This window comes from Monomorium pharaonis, chromosome 9 (assembly GCF_013373865.1).
Source record: "Monomorium pharaonis isolate MP-MQ-018 chromosome 9, ASM1337386v2, whole genome shotgun sequence".
NCBI classification, from domain to species: Eukaryota; Metazoa; Arthropoda; class Insecta; order Hymenoptera; family Formicidae; genus Monomorium; species Monomorium pharaonis.
The window spans coordinates 11,255,132-11,281,174 of NC_050475.1; the positions used below are offsets into that span (position 1 = coordinate 11,255,132).

A 26,043-nucleotide genomic window follows, 5' to 3' on the forward strand; every position below is an offset into this window, starting at 1 on the left:
ACCAGGCGCAGGTCGGGTTCCGGCAAGTCACAGCAAGCGCTTGAATTCTGATTGGTCACCGCATGCGTTTGCCGGAGCTCACCGCATATATGGAGTCTTAAGGGCCATCTACAATGGAGTGTTTTAGCCGTAACAGCGCTAAAACTACGGCAATGCTGTCTAGAATAAAAACGACGTAGCAATAACATACAAGCCGGCCATCAAGGAAAGGCGACCAAAAACTAATCCCGAATGCCCCAACGCTCATCGTAAGCATGCAATGAATTGGATCAATGTCTGCTGTAGGCTGTAAACAGTAAAGCAATACGAAGTGGAGACATTTTCTACGACTACTGCTACGGCCTACGACTCTCCATTGTAGATGGCCCTTTAGCATTACTCGCAGCCGCGACCGTAGCACCGCAACCAATCCGGCTACCGCCGCAACCGATACGAGCGCCGCCTCGCACCGTACCACCGTAGTTGCATCGCCACAAGCGCCGCAGTCATCGAGACCGGCCGCTACCGCCAATCAACGCACCGACAGACCGGTACACGGGCCGTACGCCCGCCGCAGCCAACCGGCATCAAGACGCCACGCGCACCTGCGCACCGCGACACTAAAGACCTATAATCAAAGATGCACCAATGGCCTCCCACCATGACTGCTATCCACCATCTTGTACCCATACGGAGACTGGATGGGGGCTGGGGCCGGGGGCTGGGTCTGGGGCCGGGAGCTGGGTCTGGGGCTGGGGTCTGAAGTAGTGGAGATAGTAAACAATGCGAGCCTGCTCCAAGTTGTACGCAGCCATATAACAGATGCAAATTTAATTTTTCTTGTTCTTCCTGAGTGTATCGTCAAAATATAGTGACCCTCGAGAGTGCAGAGATTGAATTACCTTATAATTTCTGACACATATTCCTTTAACCTATACTGCTCAACACAGAGCACTCTCCCCTCTTCCTCGCCCAGCGTGGGTACGCAATGGCGGATAAACCATGTGACTCAAGTGACCAATCAAAATTGTGTTCGCCATTGGCGAATCTTTGATTATAGGTCTTTACGCGACACACGTCGCCAACAGCGAATCATCCGCGTCTCGCACAGCGAAACTTTAGTATAAGCACTGTATATATTAGATAGGGACAGCTGTACATATTAGATAGGAATAATTGAATAAACGATAGTGTTAAGCCGAATTCACCTTGCCTCCGTTCATTCACTTAACCAGCCCGCCGTCCAAACCCTGAATTGCCTGCGGCTATCCGTAGCCAATAGTATTTAGAAATTCACGGTTACAGTTTCTTCGAAACGTTTTATAACCGGCTCTTGGAAACGTTTTTAATTGGTAAAAATGTCCGTTTAGGGAAACGTTTTTTTAATAAAAAAAATACGTTTAAGAAACGGTTAAAATTGGTTTTTTTTTCTTTATTTTATAAAATTTATTTTTTCACAGATTTAATAAAATAATGCATTTACGCACGCGCGCGTTCTTTTCTCAAGAAAAACTTTTCACCACAAATATCACTTTTCTCTTTGCACTTTATATATATATATATATATATATATATATACATACATATATGTGTGTGTGTGTGCGTGTGTGTGTATGTCTTTAAAATGCAATAAAAAATACGATATAGGCACCGAGAGCTCACTACGATGGCACAGATTGATCCGTTTTATGTCATTGTGGATGTTCTGCTCATGTAGCCTTTGGAGTGTAAATTGCATTACGAGAAAGGTGCCGTGTGCGTCGTCCCCTAGTGGCGGTCCGCGACTACATCGCGGCTGCTGCGACCAATAAGATTGAATTGATTTGTCGCACATATTTATTTCAAAAATGTTTATACACATACACGCGCGTGCCCAGTTGGGTAGCCATATTATTATCTTTTCTCTCTCTTTTTATATACAAATATATATATATATATAATTTTCAATTGAAAAATTAATTTTTATTCCATCTATAAAAACATGAAAAATACGTTTCTTAAACTATGGTTTTAAAAATGTTTCCATTGAGGCGTTTTTTATTGGTACTTGATGGTTAAAAAACATTGGATACGTTTAGAAAACGTTTATAAAACGAACATGTGCTACCTGGGGTCGATACGTCAACGTATTTATCTTATCGCGGTGAGGATTGTATATCGTGGTTTGCGAATAAATAGAACGTTCTTGCAAATCGCGCGAAGGATATACTTCGCAGGGTCGTGCCTATGAAAGAGTTGTTTCGGAAAGAGATGCAGAGTTTCTGGGATGCGATTTGTTGTCACATTTGTGATAAGCCGTTTCAGGGGAAAGACTTACGTGTGCGCGATCATTGTCACATTACCGGGCGTTACAAAGATGCCGCGCATTTGCGTTGTAATTTAAATTACAATATTTTTTTGTAATTCTTGTGTTTTTTTATAATCTATCGGGATATGACGCACATTTTATTATTAAAGAAATTGCTAATAAATTTGAAAGCAGAGTCGATTTGTTACCGTTGAATAAGGAGACGTATATTTCGTTTACGAAGAATGTTCAGGCAACGAAGGAAAAGAAATGGGATAATTGTGTGAAACTGCGATTTATAGACTTATAGATTTCTTAGTACCGGTCTTGGAAAATTGGTGTCTTATTTAGATCGAAGCGAATTACGTATAACGCGATCGTTATTTTCTGATTTGAATAACGAAGATTTCGATCTGCTTACGTATAAGAGTGTGTTTCCGTACGAATACGTTAATAGTTTCGAAAGATTACTCGAGATGGAGTTACCGCGGAAGGCTTTTTATAATTCGTTGAAGGATGAGAACGTGACCGACGATGATTACGAGCACACTATTAATGTATGATACCGGTTTTGACGAAGGGTGAGAATCGTGGAACGATCATGATGGAATTCGTAGGGTAGAGGGCGAAGATGTACACTATGAAAATTTTTGTGAAGGACGATACCAAGAGGATAAAATATGTGAGAAAAAACGTGGTCGAGATAACGATAACTTTCGACGATTTTACGCGACGTTTGCAAGGCGAGACGGAGATGACGCGCGATCAATCGTGCATAAGATCGAGGCTGCAGGAGGTATACACGGTGTCCGAAAAGAAAATTGCTCTGAGTTCATACGACGACAAGCGTTATCTCGTACCTAATTCGATAGAAACGTTGCCGTGGTGACATTATAGTATAAGGTGCCTCAGTAATTATATAAAAATTTTCATGTTTTTTATTGATAATGTATTTTTTGTAATACATGTGTGTAACAACCTGTCCTTTCCTCCTTCGGGCTATGCACGGATAGGTTGCAGTCGGGAATCGTTTATTATTTGCTACAAATGCTGGATATTCGCTTCGTGCGGTTATCGCCATCTCTGCTTTGTGCGGTGTTCCGTTTCTTAGATCTCGTCCGCTTGAAACATATGGCCTTCGGCACATCGCTGAGCTATTCGGTATTTGGGCATTCGCAGGGAAGAGAGAAAAAGAATTTATTTGAATTTAGGATAATTCGTGATCAGCCGGTATAGCCCGGCCGAGGCCGGAGAATCTACACCCTTGTAGTCACGGGAGTACGGGAAGATTACCCCGCGAAGGGGTAAATTTGGTTCGCTCTTCCGTCCTGCGGTTTCTGGCCTCCTTATCCGCTGTTGATTGTCACGGTGGTGGCGATGACAGGGCCTGTATTCACTGCCACACTCGGTTCCCGTTAGGGTTTGGCCGTTGGCGGATGACTCCCACTCGCTTTGAAGCTTGATCTGGTGCCGGGGTTTTTTTCGTCCGGAGTTGTCGCCGGTCCTAGATCGGTGGTCATACTGCGCTCAGCCGCGGTTGTGCGGGCTCGTAGGTGGCCGGGGGCCTTCCAGCCAGAATCTCATCTATCGCTTGTATAATGTCGTTCGCTTCTATCCCCGAAGGCTGCTCGTGCAAAAGTGTGGTCTCGTTTCGGTTCTCTCCGTAGCTGAGGTGACACCCGGTTTGTTATTGTTTAGTTTTCACCGTCGCTTTTTTGGTCCGTATTGTCCCTCGATGCAGTTGGTTTTAAATCTTGTATGTGTGCATGTCTCTGCCATTTGCCGTCGCGCCTGCATAGATTCACGATTACTGGGGATATTATTCTACAGACTTCGTAGGGCCCCGAGTATTTCGGCGCGAATTTTGCATTGAAGGAGGTTGGTTTATTAGATAGCAGGTGTTCCGATTTCCATACTCAATCGTCGAGGGAGAGGTTCACAGTACACACAGTACATGGCGCACAGTACAATTGGACACGTTACAATTGCCCACCGTGCTATTAGACACGAAACATTGCGCACCGTTCAATTGAACGGTGTGCAATTGAACGGTGCGCAATCGAACGGTGTTTAATCGAACTGTGTCCAATTGAACGGTGCGCAATCGACCTATGTCCAATTGAACGGTACGCAATCAAACTGTGTTCAATCGAACGGTGTCGAACTGTGTCCAAACGAACTGTGCGCAATCGATTGAACAGTGTGCAAAATTTCGTGTCTAATAACACGGTGGGTAATTGGAACGTGTCCAATTGTACTGTGCGCAAATAAAGGCCTCTCGTGGCCGAAACGTGGTCGCCAGTTGTAGTGCTTTTCTTGCCGCTGGACGGCTCGTGCTAGATTGATGCGAACTACCTCGTATGCGTCCTAGAGGCGTTGGTGGCGGATATTGGGGTCTTTCGGTCTCTCTAATTCGGTGATGTCCTGGCGGTGGTTCGAATGTAATTCTCTGCCGTAGATTAGGTAAGCGGGCGTGAATCCGGTGGCTTCGTGCAGTGCGGTGTTATACACAAATTGCAGTGCGTGTATGTGCATGTCCCAGGTCTTTTGATCGCGGTCGAGATACTGGGTGATCATTCCTTTGATGGTACGGTTCTTTTCACCGGATTGCATTGCGGGGTGTACGCCAGGATTACTCGGTGTTTGATGCCTAGCTCACGACATAATTTCTTGAGTTATCTGGAATGAAGTTGTTGTCGATTACGATCTCCTCGGGGCAGCCAGGCCGGAATATGAGTCCTTCGGCAATGGCTTGTGCGACTGCTTCGGCGGTGGCTCAGCGCAGCAGTCTTATTTCCACCCATTTGGAAAAACGGTCTTGCATATTCAATAGCCATGTGTGTTGAACGGTGGTAGCGGTCTCACCAGGTCGATGGCCGCTTATTGCCACGGTTTTATCAGCGCGATAGCGTGTAGGAGTCCGTATGGCTTCTGTTGGCTAGTTTTGTTCGTAGCACAATTCCTACATTGTCGTACGTATCGCGCGGCTTCCCGAAACATGTCCGGCCAATAGTAAGTTGGGCGAGGCTATGGTTTTTGTTATTCCTAAATACCCGCCCGTGAGTGCGTCATGATTCTCTCTCAGAATTTCCAGTCTTTTGTAGGCCGGTACACATTTCTTTCATTGCTCGTTGCTCGGGACGAGAGGTCTTCATTTGCGCACAGTACAATTGGACATGTTGCAATTGCCTACTGTGATATTAGACATGAAACATTGCACAACTTTCAATTGCGCACAGTTCAATTGGATACCATTCGATTGCACACCGTTCAGTTAGACACCGTTCAATTGTACACCGTTCAATTGCAAACTATTTAAGTCGCAAACCCATGTAGTGCAGTGAATGCTTTACACACACACACACACACACACACACGCACGAAGAGAGGTGCAAGCCTTGCATTGCACTGCAAAGGGGCCTGTGGCACCCCTTCCGCATCCACCCCGTCCAAGTCGCTAATCCATGTACACATTGTAAATGTAGTCATAATGTATGAACATTTAATATGCGTTTGATTGAACGGTGTGCAACTGAACGGTGTGCAATCGAACAGTGCACAATCGAAAGATGCGCAATCAAACGGTGTCCAATCGAACTGTATCCAATCGAACGGTGTCCAATTGAACGGTGTGCAATTGTACGGTGCGCAATGTTTCGTGCCTAATAGCACGGTGGACGATTGCAACGTGTCCAATTGTAATGTGCGCCACTGAACCTCTCCCGAATTGTGCCTGCATCATAAAGTTATTCTCGATTAAAAATGTTAGTTTATGAGCAAAATTCTCGTCATTTACGGGAGGTTTTAATTTTCTGCTTCAATATGAAAAAATCTGCGGCTGAGGTTCATCGAATGCTCTCAAATACGTATGGTGAGGCCGCTATTAGTGAAAGAATCGAGAGTGCTTTCAACGGTGATTTTGGCGTCGAAAACCGGTATGGCGGTGGAAGAGAGGTTTTCAAAGATGCAGAATTATAGGCATTACTTGATCAAGAATCGTGTCAAACGCAAAAAGAATTGGCAGGATTATTGGGAGTGACTCAACAAGCCATTTCAAAACGCTTGAACGTCATGGGTATGATTCGGAAGCAAGGAAATTGGGTGCCGTCCCAGGTAGCAAGGTGACGTCTAATTGACGGCATTTTTTGGTCATTTTATGACGAACCAGACGTCATAATGTCGAGATAAAATGACGTCTAAATGTCGTAAAACTGACGTACATTTGTCTCATCTTAACGACGTCATATATTGACGTCAAAAATACGTCATTATTTTCATATTATTGACGTCATTTTCAAGAAGCTAGTATCGTACATTTGACGGTATTTTATTGTTATTTTTATGACAAAACATAGGTTTTTAGATTACATTTAATAAAGACGACATTTTAACGTCATTTTTATGACTATCCCAGGTAGTAAAAGCCATTATTTTGACGTTTTAGAAAATATTTCGGGTACATGTCCTATATATGCAGTACTTGCATTATGAAAATATCGAAATAACATAATTATAATGTAAAAAAAAAATCTACGTTATTTCTCAACAAGCATCACGACCCACTACACCATAGTCACATTTGGAATTGCCTAACTTCCGCGGTCACCCATCCAACTCTGAACCGCCGTCGACGTTGCTTGACTTCGAAAATCGTACGCTACCTAGCCCTTTGTGATGATCCATGAACACTTGATGATCATGAATACATATTTGTTATAGATCAGTTCAATAGATGCGAGAAACATGAAACTTGTAGTTAACTAATATTTTTATAAATAAATATAAATTTACAGTTTTTTTCCTGATTTTTACATATGCAAAATAATATGTGGAATAACTTATAGAAATATGTTTTTGCTCTGTTCTTTTGATAAAGCTAAATTATACCTCAGACAAAACGCAATATTTATAAAATATTGATAAAATATTTATAATATTTATTTAAATATTTTATAAATATTTATCCAAATATTTTATAAATATTTTTGTGGTCTTAGATTTGACAAATCATAAAAATTTATCATAAATATTATAAAAATATTTATGAAATATTTATAAATATATTTACAAAATATTACTTATACAAATCTTTATCTTTTATTTACCATAAATATTATATAAAATATTTAATCTATATTTTAATATGTTGAATAAAGATTTTTTTCTTCGTATATATAAAATATGTGTAAAATATTTTTATAATATTTTGAAAAAATAAATATTAATAAATATTAATAAATATTAATAAATATTTATCATAAATATTATGTGCTGCCTCGGATGATTCTCAAATATTGATAGTATTAATTATATAAAATATTATATTAATTTTAATAATGTTGTTTATTAACCAATCTTTAAATAATGATTAATAGTTATAGGTAGCAAGGTGTCGTCCACTAGACCTCAATAATTTGTCATTTGAGGTTAAATCGTCAATTATTACAAAGAATTATAGTTAACGTCAGTAATTAGTCACTAATAAAATCTTATTAATACGTCGTAAAATGATCAATTAACTGACGTTATTAATTAGTCAATACGTTGTAGGATGGATAAATGACTGACGTAATTAATAGGTCAAAAAATGACGTTACTATTACGTCTTAATTTGGTAACATGACGTCTGCGACCTTAAATGACGAATTATTGACGTCGTATTAACGTCACCTTGCTACCTGGGGTACGAGTTGAAGCCAAGAGATGTTGCGTTTGTTTGTTTGTGAACAGCTGCTTGCAAGGCAAAGAAAGGATTTCTGCATCGTATTGTGACTGGGGACAAAAAATGGGTTCATCACGATAACCCCAAGCGCAGAAAATCATAATGACTTCCCGGCCATGCTTCCACGTCGACGACCAAACCAAATATTCATGGCTCCAAGGTCATACTCTGTATTTGGCGGGACCAGCTTGGCGTATAGTGTTTGGAAATCGAATATTTCGGGACAAATTACTCTAGAGCCGTCAATTTTTAACCAATTTTAATAATTTTTTTTTAAAATAAAGCTATTTGAATTTCTAAGAGATCCCTCGAGGCCGATTTTTTAATATTTTTGCTAATTAAAACGTGCAAACCTAAAACTCGAAAACTAAATAACTTAATAATCTTTTAATAATTTTACATCCATAATATCAAAACTTTTATGCTGATATCTGGTATATAACAGTAAATGTACATCTGTGAACTTTAATAATAAAGCACCACTAATGTAATTAAAGATTTTTTTTTAAATTAAGGCTCTTAGTACGATTTTACATTCTGTTTCTTTTTTTTAAATACTTTTTCAATTTTTTTATAAATAAATTCTTTTATAAATAAAAAATTTGTTTTAATATTTGAAAAATAAAAACCAAAAAAAAAACAGGATGTAAAATCGTACTAAAAGCTTCCCTATGGTGCATCCTGGGTGTTTTACAAACAGCTAATCTTAGGCGTTTTATTACACCCTTGCTTTTATTAATATTAACTGAGAATCAGCAATTGAATATCTTTAATTACATTAGTGTTGGTTTATTATTAAAGTTCACAGATGTACATTTACTGTTATATACCCGATATCAGCATAAAAGTTTTGATATTATGGATGTAAGATTATTAAGAGATTATTAAGTTATTTGGTTTTCAAGTTTTAGACTTGCAAATTTTAATTGGCAAAAAAATTAAAAATCGGCCTCGAGGGATCTCTTAGGAATTCAAATAGCTTTATTAAAAAAAAATTTATTAAGATTGGTTAAAAATTGACGGCTTTAGAGTAATTTGTCCCAAAATATTCGATTTCTGAACACTGTGCGGCGTAGTGTATTGCAAGATATTAAAACCGACTGAAACAATCACAGGCGATCGGTATCGAAAGTAATTGGTGCGTTTGAGCCGAGCACTAAAAGGCAAATGGCCACAATACAATGATAAACACGATAAAATGATTTTGCAGCATGACAATGCTCGACTCCATGTCGCAAAGCCCATCAAAACATACTTAGAAACGTAGAAATGGCAAGTCCTACTCCACCCGTCGTATTCTCTGGACATTGCTCCCTTTATCACTTGTTTCGATTAATGACACACGGTGTGGCTGATCAGCACTTCCGTTCTTATGAAAAAATGAAAAATTGTATAGATTCGTGGATCGTCTCAAAAGATGATCAGTTTTTTCGATGCGAGATTCGTATGCTGCTAGAAAAATGGAAGAAAGTAGTGGCTAGCAATGGACGAATACTTTGAATCGTAAATGTATAACCAATTTTTCACAATAAAGCTTCGAATTTAGAAAAAAAAACAAAAAACGGCGAAGCAAAGTTGTACAGCTAATGTTTTTTTATATCTTTTGATAACAACATACAAATATTTATTTTAAACATTTTCATAAATATTTATCATAATTTTTTTACACCTGGCAAACTCACATAAAAATATGAACAAAATATTTATCATAAATATTTTTCCTTATAAATATTTTACAGTCGCAAATCCATGTGATGCAGAGAATGCTTTGCGCGCGCGCATACACGCACGCACGCACGCACGCACGCACGCACGCACGCACGCACGCACGCACGCACGCACGCACGCACGCACGCACGCACACACACACACACACACACGAAGGTGTAAGAGGTTCTCTTTCGCACCCACCCCGTTTAAGTGGCTAATCCATGTACTATTTGCAACGCGGAATCGTATCGTGTGCAATCGGGTTCGTGTGCAAACAGGTCGGTGCGCAAACGGGTCCGTGTGCAAACGGGTCCGTGTGCAATCGAGTCCGTGTGCAATTAATTCTGTGTCTGATTCAAACGCTATGTGTCCAATCGCCGTTGTGTTCAATAGAGTCTGTGTTCGATACGTATTGTGTCCGATCGGGGCGGTGCGCAATCGGAACCGTGTCCAATCGGGTCTGTGTCCAATCGGGACTGTGTCCGATTGGGAAATACTACAGTATCCAATCGCTTTTGTGTGCAATCGGGACAGTCGTGAGCAAATAATGAGTGAGGCCCGATTGTGCACATAAGCGATTGGACACAGTAGTATTTCCCGAATGGATACAGTCCCGATTAGGCACGGACTGGATTGGACACAGACCTAATTAGACACTAACTCGATTAAACACAGTCCCGATTGCACACTGTCCCGATTGGATATGGACCCGATTGCACACCGATCCATTTGCACACGGACCCGATTGGACAGGCTCGATTGGACAGACACCCGATTGGAAACGGACTCGATTGGACAGTCTCGATTGCACACCGTCCCAATCGGACAGTCCCGATTAGACACGGACTCGATTGGATACGGACCCGATTGGACACGGACCCGATTGCGCATTGACCCGTTTACACATGGACCCAATTGTGCACGGACCCAATTGCACACCGACCCGATTGCACACGAACCGTTTGCACACGGACCTGATTGCACACGATACGATTCAGCATCGCAGAATAATGCAAAAACAACCTAGATAGTACAGAAAATTTAGCACAAATTATTATAAATATTCTACAAATTTATTTTTAAAAAACATTTAAAAGTTGTATAACCGTTTTTCATAAATTATTTAGAAATAATACAAAAATTATTATTAACAATATATGAAATATATTTTTAAAATGTACTGAAAAATGTTTAAAGTATATAAACTCGAAATATTTTTTATATTTTTGAATTATAATACTATAAATATTTATTTTTAATATTTTCATAAATATTTATCATAATTTTTTTATACTAGGCAAACTCAGACATAAAAATACGTACAAAATATTTATTATAATATTTTTCTTTCTTATACATATTTTATAGTCGCAAACCCATGTGGTGCAGAGAATGCTTTGCACACGCACGCACGCACGCACGCACGCACGCACGCACACGGGAATGCAAGGGGTGCCTTCGCCCCCCCCCTCCCGCACCACCCCGTCTAAGTCGCTAACCCATGTGCATTGTCCTGGAAATTTTGTAAAACATATGTGGCTATTTCGAACGTGGCCGTTTTGGACGTGGGCAAATTGAACCATGTGCAATATTTCACGTGGCCATTCCGAACGTTGTCAAATTTACGCGTGGCCGTTTCGAACGTGGCCATTTCGGACGCTCCCGTACAAGCTCTATGGACAGCGCACACTAAGCGTTTCCTCACGCCGCGCACTGAATAGTAATTCACCGCCCCGCTCGTCCCGGATCCCGTGCGCACTGAGTGACCGCTCCTGACACCCTTCACGGGGACCCCGTACTGAGGGGAAATCGACGCCGCAAAGAATCATCCACGCGGGATGATTCCTGACGGCTGTGATGCGATTTCAAGCCCGTGCACGCTCACGCACACATCGCACTTCGCCTATCCGTGAAGCACGCGCGCTCGGCTGGGACCGGCGTGAGCCGTCGCGCACTCGGCTACGTTCGCGGCCGATTCGTCCCTTTCTTTTCTGCCTCTTCCCTCTTCTAACGTTCTGACTCCAAGGCGATCGCCGGCATCAAATGCTTTTTCGGAATATGTTTATCGCGCGGGCGCCACCGGTTCTTGCGATTATTACGATCGGCGCATAATTGTAAAAATAAATATGTACAATTTAATCAATCGTATTGTAATAAAAAATTAATTGATTAATAAAAAAAAATAAAAGATTGAAAATAATTAATTGAAAATAAAAATATAATAAGAAATTAAATGTTAAAGATTTTATTGAATAAATTTTTTAAATTAAACATTAACATTTTAATTTTTATATTTATTGTTACATTTATATTACATTTTATACTCGTATTGTATGCTGCAGAACAATTTTCACATTTTGTTGCATTTAATAAAAAAAATTTTTTTTATAAGGCAATTTTAAGTCTTATTAGAATTTTATTTCACAGTCGGAGACCTCTCTTTGTTAAACTCTACGCACATTAGAATTCTATCTTCAAACTTAGTCACTCGCGTTAATTCAGTCTCTTTTCACGCTAAATCCATCGTAAAGTTCAAGTGAAACTTTCTATTTCCTTTATAAATCGTTAGTGTCAAGTAAGTTTTTTAACTTCATATCGACAACAAAAAAAATTTTCAGACTGCTTTTTTGTCATTCTTTATCTGGATTTGCTAATAAAATCTGTTCGGTCACTATAAATCTTATTTTACGACTTTCAATCGTAATTTGACGAATATTCATTAATCTATTCCGAAGCCAGGGATACCATTCATTTATCCAGATAACTATTTGCTTCCAATGTGCTAACAATAGAAAAACAATTTTCTGCAGAGTGAGGTTGCCAAATCCAGAGCTTACTATATTCTCAAGTGCGTTCCAATTGCAACTAAAACTTGATATCATATAATCCTAACATAAAATTGATTGCAATACTACAGCAGAATTACCATTAACAATGAGACATTAGATTGAAATAACAAATTGACATGTTTGTTAATTGCAGACCGATAACAGATTTGCACCAAATATTCAACAGATCTGTGTGCAAAATTTACAATAAATCGACGACAAACCGAAAGCATATCTGTTTGCACAAACCACGGCAAATTGACAACAAACATGAAGAAGATCTATCTGCAAAAACGACGGCAGATTAGCAATAAACTGTGTTAGTTCAGAGTATTTTTTTTTTTTCAATGTGGAAAAAGACATTTCTTTTATTTATCTCATTTCAATCTCTTTTGATATATTTCAGTCTAGTATTATATATATGTCGATGACGAAATGTTACTTTCTTCCGCGCTCTATTCGCGAGCCTTTTTTATTCATAAAAAAGTGTATTTGTTCACGAAAAAACTCACATAGTACCACATAGCGGTGGAGAGTGAAAATACCATCTTAAAAATATAATATATTCCATACAAACCTACTTATTTTTTATGTAAATAAACATTTTTAGTTGATAACAGCATTCCGTGCTCATATCAAGGTATATAGCGTTCAAGAATAAAAATTTACTTGCAAAGATTTATTTTTTTTCTGTGTATAGTTAGACATTTCTGTTTACATATGTATTTTATATGTATCGTTGTTAGATAATTTTATACATATTTTTATGTAAAATTATACAAACATGTAAAAATATGTACATAACGTAATGAAAGAACATTTTATAATACTGGCAATGTTTCAAAAAAATAAACACATTGAATTTTTGTTTTCTTCATTATTAAAAAAACTAAAATATTTGTTAGAGCATAGCTGTAAGGGAAATAAAATATTTTAATTAGAGTATAGCTCTAAGGGAACTATACTTGGTTCATTGAGAGATGCCGCTCGGAATAAGCATAATGTCGGATAAAAAGATTAAAATAGAAAGGGCGTATCGTCTTACTTGATACCATATATACAGCGCACTTGGACCCATAGCTATTATCTCGTTGCAGCACTGTTAATTCATTAATATTATTTCATTTATAATATTTATTAATATTATATCATTAATAGTCCAGGTTTCTGTCATCGTTAATTTAACCAAGTATTAAAATAAAAATGTACTCGTAATATAAAACTGAGCTGTTTGACGGTATTTAACTATCAACATGCCAAATATTCCGGTGACCCTGCGTTATTTGTTGTAGTACTGGCAATCAGTGCGAGCAGTAAGACGGTGTGATGGGGATTGCACCTACGCAAACCGAACAAAAACTCGTCTACTTTAAACGGCATCTCTCGCTAAACAAAGTATAAAATATTTCAATCTAAATTTTTGATATAAATAAATAAGACTGTGCAATCTGTTACGTCTTTTATTGATATATAATTTTATAAAAATAAAAAATAAAATGTTGGAATTTGTCATTTATGACAAGTTTCAATAAGTAATGAATTTAATAAAATTGTTAAATCTTCTGTTATTAAAGGCTCGTATGCCCATGCCGCAAGATGAAGCATCTTCCAGGATTTTGTATAATTGTGAGAAACGTTTTCCAGTAATTTACGTTTCAATTTAGCTTCCTTATGATATGCTTTGTGTATAAATTCTGCTGCTTCACCTAAACATTTTTAAAATACATAATAATATATAATATAAAAATAGTATAAAGGTAGAGAAAAGGCATTGAATTTGGAACAGTTTCCTAGATTGAAATCTCCTTATATCTCGGAAACTAAAAATCGCACTATACGAATATTGATAAAAACCAAAGAATAAAAAATCGGGACTATCCCGATTGCGCACATAAGTGATTGAACACAGTATTATTTCCCAATCGGACACGATTGGACACAGTTCCCATTGGACATGGACTCGATTGAACACGATCCCGATTGCACATCGTCTGTTCGCGAAGAGTTCGTTGGTTCGTTGGTCCTGAGGATGTTAAGGGTGAGAAGACATTCGTGGAACAGGTGTTAAATAAAATGCACTACGATTACGTGTCACGTGGACTCATCGTGATGTCCGAGTCGTACCGTATATTTATCACAGATCTTAATTGATGCACATTACACGCGTTTACTGTTTAATGAGCACAAGAATAAATGTCTGGATGAAAATAATGTCTTGATCACTTACACGGGAAAGATTATATTAATCTGTTACCAGTCGTGATGATGATGCCCGTGAGCCGGTATCACGCGGCAGCGGTGTGCGCATAGCGTGGTGAGCGTGAGTCTCTCAATGGTAATGTACCTAAGCGATAATTGAGTTTCTCTTAATTACTGTATGAGTCCTTCCGTTGAGCACTCTCTGAGTAGGTATTTGAAAAGTAAGTCCCAGATGCGCACAGTAATAAACGGACACAGCAGGCTGAGTAAAACGGACACAGACCAAATGCGCACAGAGCAAATGCACACAGACCAAATGCGCACAAACCAAATGCGCACGGATCAAATGCGCACAGTCGCAAACGCATGTGGTGCAGAGAATGCTTTACACGCACGCACGCACGCACGCACGCACGCACGGGGAGAGGTTACAAGGGAGGGCTTCGGGCCTCCTCCCGCACCCACCTTGTCGGTAGAGGTGCCCGAAAAGTCGCAACTTATATGGTAAGTCTGTTGGTTACTGTGTCCGTTTGGTCTGTGCGCATTTGGTCCGTGCTCATTTGGTCCGTGCCCATTTGGTCTGTGTCCGTTTCACTCAGCCTGCTGTGCCGTTTATTACTGTGCGCATCTGGGACGCTTCCTATTTAAAGATCCCACGAATAGACTTGAGCACAAAATTACATTGAAAACGATCGCACGAGATACAACGGGAACAGCCGCCATAGAGCACAAGTACCGAAGTAAGTTAATTCTGGTGATATGCGCATGCTGGCGCGCATGCTGGCGCTCATGCTGACGCTCATGTTGACGCTCTACGCGAACGGTGATAAATAGCTGCTGCCATCTGACGTGACGGCGCGAGCTCAGTACATGAATCCCGAACATCGTCCCGATAAGACACAGACTTTATTGGACACAACAGCGATCGGACAAATAACGTTTGAATTGGACACCGACCCGATTGCACATGAACCTGATTGCACACAGACCCAATTGCGCACCGACCCATTTGCACACGGACCCGATTGCGCACCGACCCATTTACACATGGACCCGATTGCACACGGACCCGATCGCACACGATACGATTCCGCATTGCAAATAGTACATGAGTTAGCGACTTGGACAGAGTGGGTGCGGGAGGGGGGGGCCTCCTCGTATTGTGTGTGTGTGTGCGCGCACACGCGCAAAGCATTCTTTGCACCACATGGGTTTGCGACTATAAAATATTTGTAAGAAGGAAAAATATTTATAATAAATACTTTGTACATATTTTTATACCTAAATTTGCCAGGTATAAGAAAAATTTGATAAATATTTATGAAAATATTTAAAATAAATATTTATGCTATTATTATCAAAAAATATTTTAAGTTCATATACCATAAATATTTTTCAGTACATTTTAAAAATATATTTTATATATTGTTAATAATAATTTTTGTATCATTTCCAAGTGGTTTATGAGAAATAATTATATAATCTTTAAAAAATATTTTTTAAAAATAAAAGGGCATAGCGGAATAAGCAGGTGAAATCTGCCTCCGCACTAATCGAGCTCAAATTGATTAGTTGGCACCCTTGAGATGTAAAACTTCCCCAAAAATTAGCTACAAAATTGCATTTTTGGAGAGTTATGGAGGGGAAAAAAAAGTAAAAGTGGTTTTTTTCGAAAATGGTTGGACCGGTTTTAATGAAAAAAATATATGTTGTAAACATTGTTTAGACAAATTTAAGAAAATTTTAAATAATTTTTTTGATTAAAAAAACCCGATAAAAAATTTTTGAATTTTTTATGAATTTTTTGGAGGGTGATAGTTCTGAGATACCACTTTTATATTTTCACAAAAACACTCGCCAAAAAGATAATGTGAGAGGCGAAGGAACTCACGTTAAAAAAGCACCCCGATGATAAATAATGTGAGAGGCGAGGGGACTCACTTTAAAGACATCCCGATGATAGATAATGTGACAGGCGAGGAGACTCACATATGGAATTTAAAAACGTACTGCAATCTCCTCGTGATAAACTGCCGAAACAATAAGTTTTATAGGCTAACTGCAGATGTCTTGGAAATATTATATGTACTATTATATTTTATATTATTATATCATAATTTTTCTTGGCAACTAATCATTGCAACACTGCAACTAGTATGTAAGTTCAACATGACAACAATCGCCGTGCGCCGCGGTGCGGTCGCTCAGCCGGCGCGGCGCGGCACGGCGGCGCGGTGTAAATTATTATTTTTAACTATGTTCCACCACTCCAATTGATTTGAAAAAAAAATGTATTAAAGAAAAAAATTTAGAGATGTTTTTGTGAAAATATAAAAGTGGTATCTCAAAAATATCACCTCCAAAAAAATTCATAAAAAATTCAAAAATTTTTTATCGGTTTTTTTATCACAAAAATTATTTAAAATTTTCTTAAACTTGTCTAAACGATGTTTACAACATATATTTTCTTCATTAAAATCGGTCAAACCATTTTCAAAAAAAAACATTTTTTTATTTTTCTTTCCCTCTCTATAACTCCCCAAAAAATGCAATTTTGTAGCTAATTTTGGGGGAAATTTTACATCTCAAGGGTGCTAACTAATGATATAAATTTGAGCTCGATTAGTGCAGGGGCAGATTTCACCTGCTTATTCCGCAATGCCCTTTGTAAAATATTTATGAAAATTTATGTTAAATTTTCTGTGCTATCTAGGTTGTTTTTGCATTATTCTGCGATGCGAAATCGTATCGTGTGCAATTGGGTCTGTGTAAAAACGGGTTGTGTGCAATCGGGTTCGTGTGCAAACGGGTCGTGTGTAATCGGATTGATGCGCAATCGGGTCCGTGTGTAATTGATTCGGTGTTCAATTCAAACATTATGTGTTCGATCGCTGTTGTGTCTAATAGGGTCTGTGTCCGATCGGGACGGTGTGCAACCGGGATCGTGTCCGATCGAATCCGTGTATTATCGGGACTGTGTCCGATCGGGAAATAGAACTGTGTCCAACCGTTTATGTGCGCAATCGGGCCTCACTCAAAAAATCACAGGATACCGCATTTAGTTTCAGAGAGAGCAACGGATGTCTTATATACAAAAGGTATTTCTCAATATGGCCGCTCATTAGTGCCAAAAATTGAATGCTTTTCAGCCCAGATGAACAAACATACACACATCATAGACACATACATACACACGCATATAACAGATGAAAGCTCACTGTAGGAAACATGCTGATGCGCATGTCACAAAAGGTGTTATTAAAGATATAGCATGTGTGTGTGTGTGTGTGTTGTGTGTGTGGTGTGTGTGTGTGTGTGTGTGTGTGTGTGTGTGTGTGTGTGTGTGTGTGTGTGTGTGTGTGTGTGTGTGTGTGTGTGTGTGTGTGTGTGTGTGTGTGTGTGTGTGTGTGTGTGTGTGTGTGTGTGTGTGTGTGTGTGTGTGTGTGTGTGTGTGTGTGTGTGGTGTGTGTGTGTGTGTGTGTGTGTGTGTGTGTGTGTGTGGTGTGTGTGTGTGTGGTGTGTGGTGTGTGTATAGCACATATGTTCCCAGTAAATCGTACCCCCACTACCGATGCGCTTCCTCCTTTCTTTACTCTTTGATAAAAACATGATCCGCTTGATTAATTAAAGAAATAAAAACCCATATTTCATACATTCATGCCCTTTTCTATGTAAAATCTGCTAAAAATAAATTTGTCAAAAGCGAATTTTATTTGCACAATTTTCTCTTGTAAATTGCACAATTTAAATAATAATGAGTGTATTATCGATAACATTACCATCATTTCACATGTTTATAGTTTCTTGAAACTATTTCTTTTTATTTCGCTTTATATTTATTTCATAGTATAATTTTAAACATAAAGTTGTCGTATGTGCATAAATTGGAACACTCCGTGAGATCAGAGGTCTAGTGATGACAGCTGTTACTATCGTAGTATAGTTAGGCCGTGATCGTAACTTTAATATATAACCTACATGTAATAACTTAAATATTTCGAGACGAGATTTTACGAGAGGCAATAGACGAGTCGAAAAAACGTAAAAAATATGCTTCTTAGACGAACCTAATGAAATAACATAGAGTCTATAAAACTAATTTAGGTTAAATGTATAAATCAGTAAAATATAACATTAATACTCCGATCGTATACGAGTTCCAAATTAGACGCCCATTTCATCAGATGCCCTTTTTGATATGTATCACGAAAACATTAACTATAATAAAAATACAAAACAGTATTATAAAAATTACTATATCATTTTATAAAAGATATTAGGTGATGAACTTAATTCCTGTCGTTTTTTTGTTTCCAAAATTGATTTGTTTCGAAGGGAAGATGAACGAATACCTTAATTAAAATAATTTCCTCAATTTTCTATCACTTTTTCCCATCTCTCCGACAATAAAGCAATTCCACGACGATAGAACGCGTCTTTCAAGGTGATCCATTCATCCATCCATTTTTGGACTTTTCGTAACTAAAGAAGTATCCGTAATTGCGTATTGCATCAACCGGAAGAGATCGGTAATCCGACGATGCCAAGTCTGGAGAGTACGCTAGATCAGCGGTCGCAGATTGCGGCCCCGGTAGCATACGGTCGCATGGGGAGGGGATGAAGACTAAGGGCAAGAACCAATCATATACTGAGCACTCACTTATTCTTTAATATGATTGGTTTTTGCTCTTAGTCTTAATCCCCTCCCCATACAACCGTATGCTACCGGGGCCGCAATCTGCGACCGCTGCGCTAGATGCGGGATAATTTCCTATTCGAGCTCTAGAAACTGCTTTTCGCAACATACGGTCGAGCGTTATCATACAAAAAATGACTTTGCGTCGATTATTGGCTATCTCAAGCGTTTTGAGACGATCAATGGAGTAATATTTAACGCTTTCGATAACTCTAAAAGCATTTGAGCAGAATTCTCATCAAACAATTCTTACAGCTTGACATCTTCAAAATTTTTTTGTTGTCCAGGACATTCTTTGTCTCCACGTCAAAATCACCGTTTCGAAAGCATTCAAACCAAATTCTACATGTTCTTTCTGATGGAGTTTCATCACCATACACTTCGAATAATCAATGATATGTATCAGCTGCGGTCTTCTTGAGGTCGAAGCAGCTCATGTCAGAAAAACAACTTATCGCGGTTCATTTTCAATCAATTGGAAAATCTCTTTAACTTCAAGAAATCTAATCTGTGAAGACTAAATCACTTTCACCAATGTATAATCTACAAAAGACACACGACTTCACCATCAAAACTCGTTAGTGGTGCCAGCGCTCTCTGGTAGCGAGTGGTAGAAATTAAGTTTACCATCTAATACTTTCTAATTTGAATTCGTATTTTCAAAGATTTTTCTAACCATTACTTAAGAAATATAGTCCAAAAACGAAGTGGTATTCTAAATTCGATGCCTTCCCAGATAGCACAGAGAGTTAAAAAAAACTCAATTGTATGTCACCAATTATGTCACCAATGATGAATTCTTTTTGAATATTTTTTTATAAAAATAATTCTTTTTGCATCTCAAAAAGAATTCATACTTAGATAACCAAACCTGCAGAATCCCACAGCAAATCCACAGCTTACTGTGTCCGCACCAAGTTCGCGTTCCGCAGACAGAGATCGCATTCGACAGATCTGCTGCTTTTCTGCCGCCAATATGCTGTCAAATTTTGTCTAGCAGATTCCGTCTACAAAACGCAAGCCCAATGCGGACACAGTAGGCCATGAATCCGCTGTGTGGGACTCTTCTTTTGTAGATTTGGTTATTTGGATAATTGGTGACATAAAATTGAATTTTTTTAAAATCTCTATGCTATCTATTTCTTTTATATCATAGATATAATAAAAAAAAATCACATAAATAAAGCATAACCTTAAGTAAGAGACGAATAATAGTATTTATAACCAGTATTGATAGTCGAATTTTATTTTAAAGCTGAAATGTTTTAAATGCTAATATGACTCTGTGATTGGTTGACGACATCTTAAGGGGATGCTGAAGTGCCTGGCAAACTTGATCAAGATCAATAATGTAAAGTCATTCGTGCATATCATTAACCAAATTTCGTATGTATTTCTTTTATAGATATGAAAATTCTTTACCAGAATTAAAGTACAAGTATTAATATGAGCTTATAAATTAGACTTTATACCAAGAATAAAAAAATTTTTCTCAGACTGCTGTTTTTATTAACGTATATCTGGATTTGCAATTATAAAAAGTTCATAAAACTAATCTTTTTTTCTAGGCTTTTAATCTTAGTTTGATTGCACAATGTTGTTCGTATATATTATCCCTAGAAGAATATATTTTCATTTTATACATATACATATACATATACATACATACATATATATATATATATATATATATATATATATATATATATATATATATCATAGATTTTGTATACTAAGAAATATTGTCATCAAGTGACAGCTCTACGTACTAAAAATAAAATTTTTTTGTTTTTAATATAAACTCGACCTTTTTCCTTTAGGTTTTGATGCGTACTTTAATTCTGCAAGAGTTTTGCAATTCTATAAAGCCAACTAAAAGATTAATTTTTTTAAGACAATTTCAAATATAAAAATCGACTATGAATACCATCGTAGGCCCTCCTCCTCTCCCTCCTCTCTCTTTCTCTTTCTTTCTTACGCCGTCCACCGCGACTTCTCGCCCATCTGCATCCTCTTCGTCATGTTAATTGCCAATCCCTCCTCTCTCACTTTGCTGAGTTCTCTGACTTTTTTCTCGCGAATCTTTTGACATCATTGCCATGTCCAAGACATGGCTCAAGCCGCTCGTGCTTGATGAGGTGGTGAATCTTCCTGGCTATCTACTTGTCAGGTTTGATAGGGTGGGCAAGGACGCATTGGCTTATACATTCACCTCGATCTGAGTGCTCGCGTCCTGGCAGCATCTCTTGAACATTACTGCGTCCAGCTGGAATATATAATTTTAAGTATATCCTCTGAGAGTTGTAGACCTCTCTTGCTGTCTATCGTCTACCGTCTCCAAAGCTGGACCATCTAGCCATCTTTCAGACAGATTTCGAGAAGTTCCATTTTTCCTTCTCTGCTGCAGTGGTCATAGGCGATTTCAATATCGATCTTAATCGCAATTCCCATTGAATCGCGATTCCAACTTCCTCATCGATTTCTGCTTCAGCTACTATCTTTCCCTACTTCCCTCATCACATGCTTCCTCAAACACGTAAATTAACCATTGTCTGATCAGTGATCGTGTCTTTATCAAATCCTCTTAACAACTCTCAACAACCTCTCTCCTTCCTCTCAGCTCATGAACTAATCGAAGTCACCCTAGATTGGCTCGTTCACCGCAATTTTTCACTTAGATTGGCTCATTAACCGCAATTTTCCACGTGCCATCACGTTCCGTGGCACTACTCCCGGTTTGACTTTAATTCCTACCTTAATTTCTTGTCCAACCTAAAGTGGTCTGTCATTAATCACTCCACATCTCTTGATGAAAGGGTTATATTTTTTGCCAGACTCCTTTTCAATACTCATGATCGTCATTCCATTCCGCTCCTTCGTTGCTAAATGACCTCCTGCTCCTTGGTTAGACTCCTCGAGTCGATCAGGGGTCTCATGCGCTAATGCGATGCTGCGCGTAAAACTTCCTTATCTCCTCTCGTCTCTGTAAATTGAGACGTATTTCGCGCCCTGCGCAAAGCAGCGCATCGACTCTGCCAGAAACTTTTACTTGACACAGTGACTCGGTTGTGCGATCAGCATTTCCCGTCTCTGAGTCGAGCTCTTTAGGCCGTACTAAATCTAATTTCTCCCACTTGCCATCCGACTTCTCACCCAAAAATCTTAACCTGTTTTTCACATCTGTTTCCTTCTCTTCCTGCTCCGCTTCTTCTCCCTGTCTTCCTTCTTTTCCCGTTCCCTACCTCATTCCTACTCCACCTTTCTCGGTTTCTGACTCTCCTACGTTTTACTTTTCCTATATCACTGCTGACACTCTGCATCGTGCCCTTGTCAAATATCAATCTAATGCTGCTAGTCCAGATGATGTCATTCGTTGTCTACTTCTCAATAGTCTTTCCCTTACTTTCCCTGTAATCGTTGATCTTCTCAATCTATCCTTAAACTCGTCGATCTTTCCCTCTTTCTAGAAACGTTTTCATGTCACTCTTCTTCCTAAAACTAAGCACCCTTCGTCCCTCTCCGATTTTTGTTTTATCTCTCTCCTCTGCTTCCTCTTCAAGGTCCTTGAGCGTATTGTATTCGATCAACTGTCCTCTCACCTACATCTCCATAATTTCCTTGATCCTCTTCAGACCGGTTTTCGTAAGGGACTAGTACCCAGACTGCGTTCATCAAACTCACCGATGATAACAGGCTCGTTGTTGACTGCAGGATGGTCACCCTCCTTTCTGTTCTGTTCAACTTCACGAAAACTTGGCGAGGAGCAGCACAGTCTTATCCTATATGCAAGCTCTCTCGCTTGCATATTTCTAAAGCAGTCCTGGAATAGTTTGCCTCCTACTTATCAGGTCGATCTCAATGTATGCGCGGGAATGACTACTCCTCCTGGGCATCGGTCTCTGCGGATGTCCCCCAGTGCTTGATCCACTGCTTTTTATCTTCATCAATGACCTTCGTCATCACTCTTTAATGCACTGCCACCATCTTCTCTATACAAACGATTTCCAAATCTACATCCACTTTTCTCCTCACAGCCTCGAGATCTCTCTAGGTAGAATTAGAGAGGATCGCAGCCATCGAGCGATGGTCGCTCAGCAATGGCTTAGTTTTAAACGCCTCCAAAACTAAAGCGCTCCTTCTCGGTAGCACTCGTTTTGTTAATTCTATCCGTGCAAATTCTGTGTTAAATCTGCATTTGAACGGCGCTGCTATCGAACTCGTCGACCATGCAACAAATCTAGGCGTTCGCATCTCCAGTTCACCATGTGGAAGCTTAAATATTATTAGGGTTGCATTTCTACTGCTTTGTGCATACAGTTAGTGTCCTCTGATTTTCTCTTGTTTTACTACTACTCTGCAGTTTTCACTGACTGGCCAGCAGCGACTTAAACTCGGAGGATTGAGGAATGTGTGTGTGGAATTCATTTTCAGTCTGTGTAGAGACGAGTACGTCTCCCACTACAACAGTACTTTAGAATGGCTGTCTGCTGATGACAGGAACTCCTGCATCGTCGGATGTCTTCTCTTTAATGTCCTTCGCCCCGGTTGTCCTTCCTGCCTCGCATGTAACCTTCGTCTCTGCATTACAACTCGTGTCGCTTCGCACGCCTCCCCGTATGATCTCGCCATTCTATCCTGCAAAACTTTTACATTCCAAAAATCATTCCAATATTCCGCCTGCTCTTTTTGGATATCACTCCCTGTCCATATCAGAATTTCCCATTCCTTATTTTCCTTCCGGCGTAAGCTCTTCTGCCATCTGCAGCGGCGTGAGTTATCCGCCCCATCCGAGAAGTAACTATCCGTGCGTTTTCTTTCTTTCTTCCAAGTTTTTCTCATTCAAAATTGTCTTTGCTGTCGCACTTAATTCCTTAATTTTTCTGTATGATTCGCTGTCTCTGCGTTGATTGTCTGCGTTAATCTCAGATACCCTGCGTTTATATTTATATTTATATTTTTTGTCTTTCCTTCAATTTCACACATCAATTTCCATTTCTTTTATTTTATTTCGTTTTATTTTATTTTTTTGCGTTATATCACTTCTGCTTCTGTTTGTTTTACTTTATATCTTTTTACTTCCGTTATTTTTTCATCCGTGTAACTTGTACTGTTCACAACGTACTATTCTTTTGTCAATTTTATTATGTTTTGTAATCTTGTAACCTAATCTATAATGTACTATTCTCTGGCACGTTTTTAAAGGGTTTCAGAGACTCTAGAACGTCAATAAATGCTTTATCTCTCTCTCTCTCTCTCTCTCTCTCTCTCTCTCTCTCTCTCTCTCTCTCTCTCTCTCTCTCTCTCTCTCTCTCTCTCTCTTCCCCCCCCCTCTCTCTCTCACTCATCATAATTTGTTACATTATACCTCTATCTACATGAATTTATGGCAAACACTTTATAAATCTATTTTTGACAGGACTGGTTATTTACATTGCCCCTTACCAAACTTCGTTGTTGGCCACGTTACAAATAAATTATCTGTAGTTTTTTGTACAGCCGATATAATTATTAATTGATGTCCAATTTGATCCAAATTTTTAACTATGTCATCCTGTAAAAAAGTTACTTTCAATTATTTATATTAATATGTACATATATAATTCCCGATACATCTAACATCTCAATTAAGAAGTATTACACATATTTTTTAAATAATAACAAAACAGAGAAAAATTACATTGTTTTTCATTACATTTAAAAATAAAACAAAAAATTTGACGCCAATTTTATATATAATCAAAAATTATTTTAATAAAAATAGGAATAATCTGTAATGGAAATGTAATTAAGAAACAATAGAAAACTTTTTAAATTAAGTTAAAAATTTTATGTACATTATAAGTACTTTAAGTATACAAAATAATCTATATATCTTTTATTGTAATGCAAAAATCAATTGTTCTATACAAAAATTAAATTTAGAAATATGTACACACACGCGCGCGCGCGCGTCGCTATGAGCCAACAATAACTAGATGCTCACGTGTACAATTAATAATTGTTTAAATTTACAATCACCAGTATACTGCGATGATATTAACCCTAATCCTACATATTATTAAATAATTTCATATTCTATCCAAGGGGTAATACACCTCAACTTCTTTAAATGGTTGTTACTCGTATATTATCAAACATTTTGGCACAAAAAATTTTATAACCTTCTTCAAACTTTTAAAAATAATGTCCAAAAGTTATTTTGAGGCAATTTAAATTTTAAAGTAGCGAAAAAATTCATGAAGCTAAGCAAATGCAAAAAATGACTTTTTTCCACTAAAAAATTCATAACTTTTTTAAATTGTAACATTTTTTAATGATCCTTTCGGGAATCTTTTCTAGAAATGTGATACTCTGACGTAAAAATAAGTCCAATAGTGATCGTTTGTAAAAACGGTATTTATTTTGCAGTATAAATATGTCCATTTTAAGAGAAAGAATTACACATACATTTAGCATTTATCTTCGTTTATTTTGATGAATTACAGTTTTGAATGGCTTTATAAGTTATTTTTTATTTAAAAAGTATAAAAATAGAAAAATTGCTATATATATTGTGACGTGACGTTTTTCGTCCGTCACAAGGGCCGGAATGGCCCGATCGGTAAAAGTCATTTGGGGCCGT

The 26,043-nt window shown here is 38.3% G+C and overlaps 1 long non-coding RNA gene across 1 annotated transcript; it reads right to left on the reverse strand.

The window, feature by feature from the left end:
* Nucleotides 1–13,970: 13,970 nt before the first annotated feature.
* On the reverse strand, nucleotides 13,971–25,134 carry LOC105831739. Its single transcript, XR_004964570.1, has 2 exons — nucleotides 24,864–25,134; nucleotides 13,971–14,232 (listed from the first exon to the last, which is right to left on the reverse strand). It is a non-coding gene; the product is annotated as an uncharacterized LOC105831739 (long non-coding RNA).
* Between the last annotated feature and the right edge of the window lie 909 nt (nucleotides 25,135–26,043).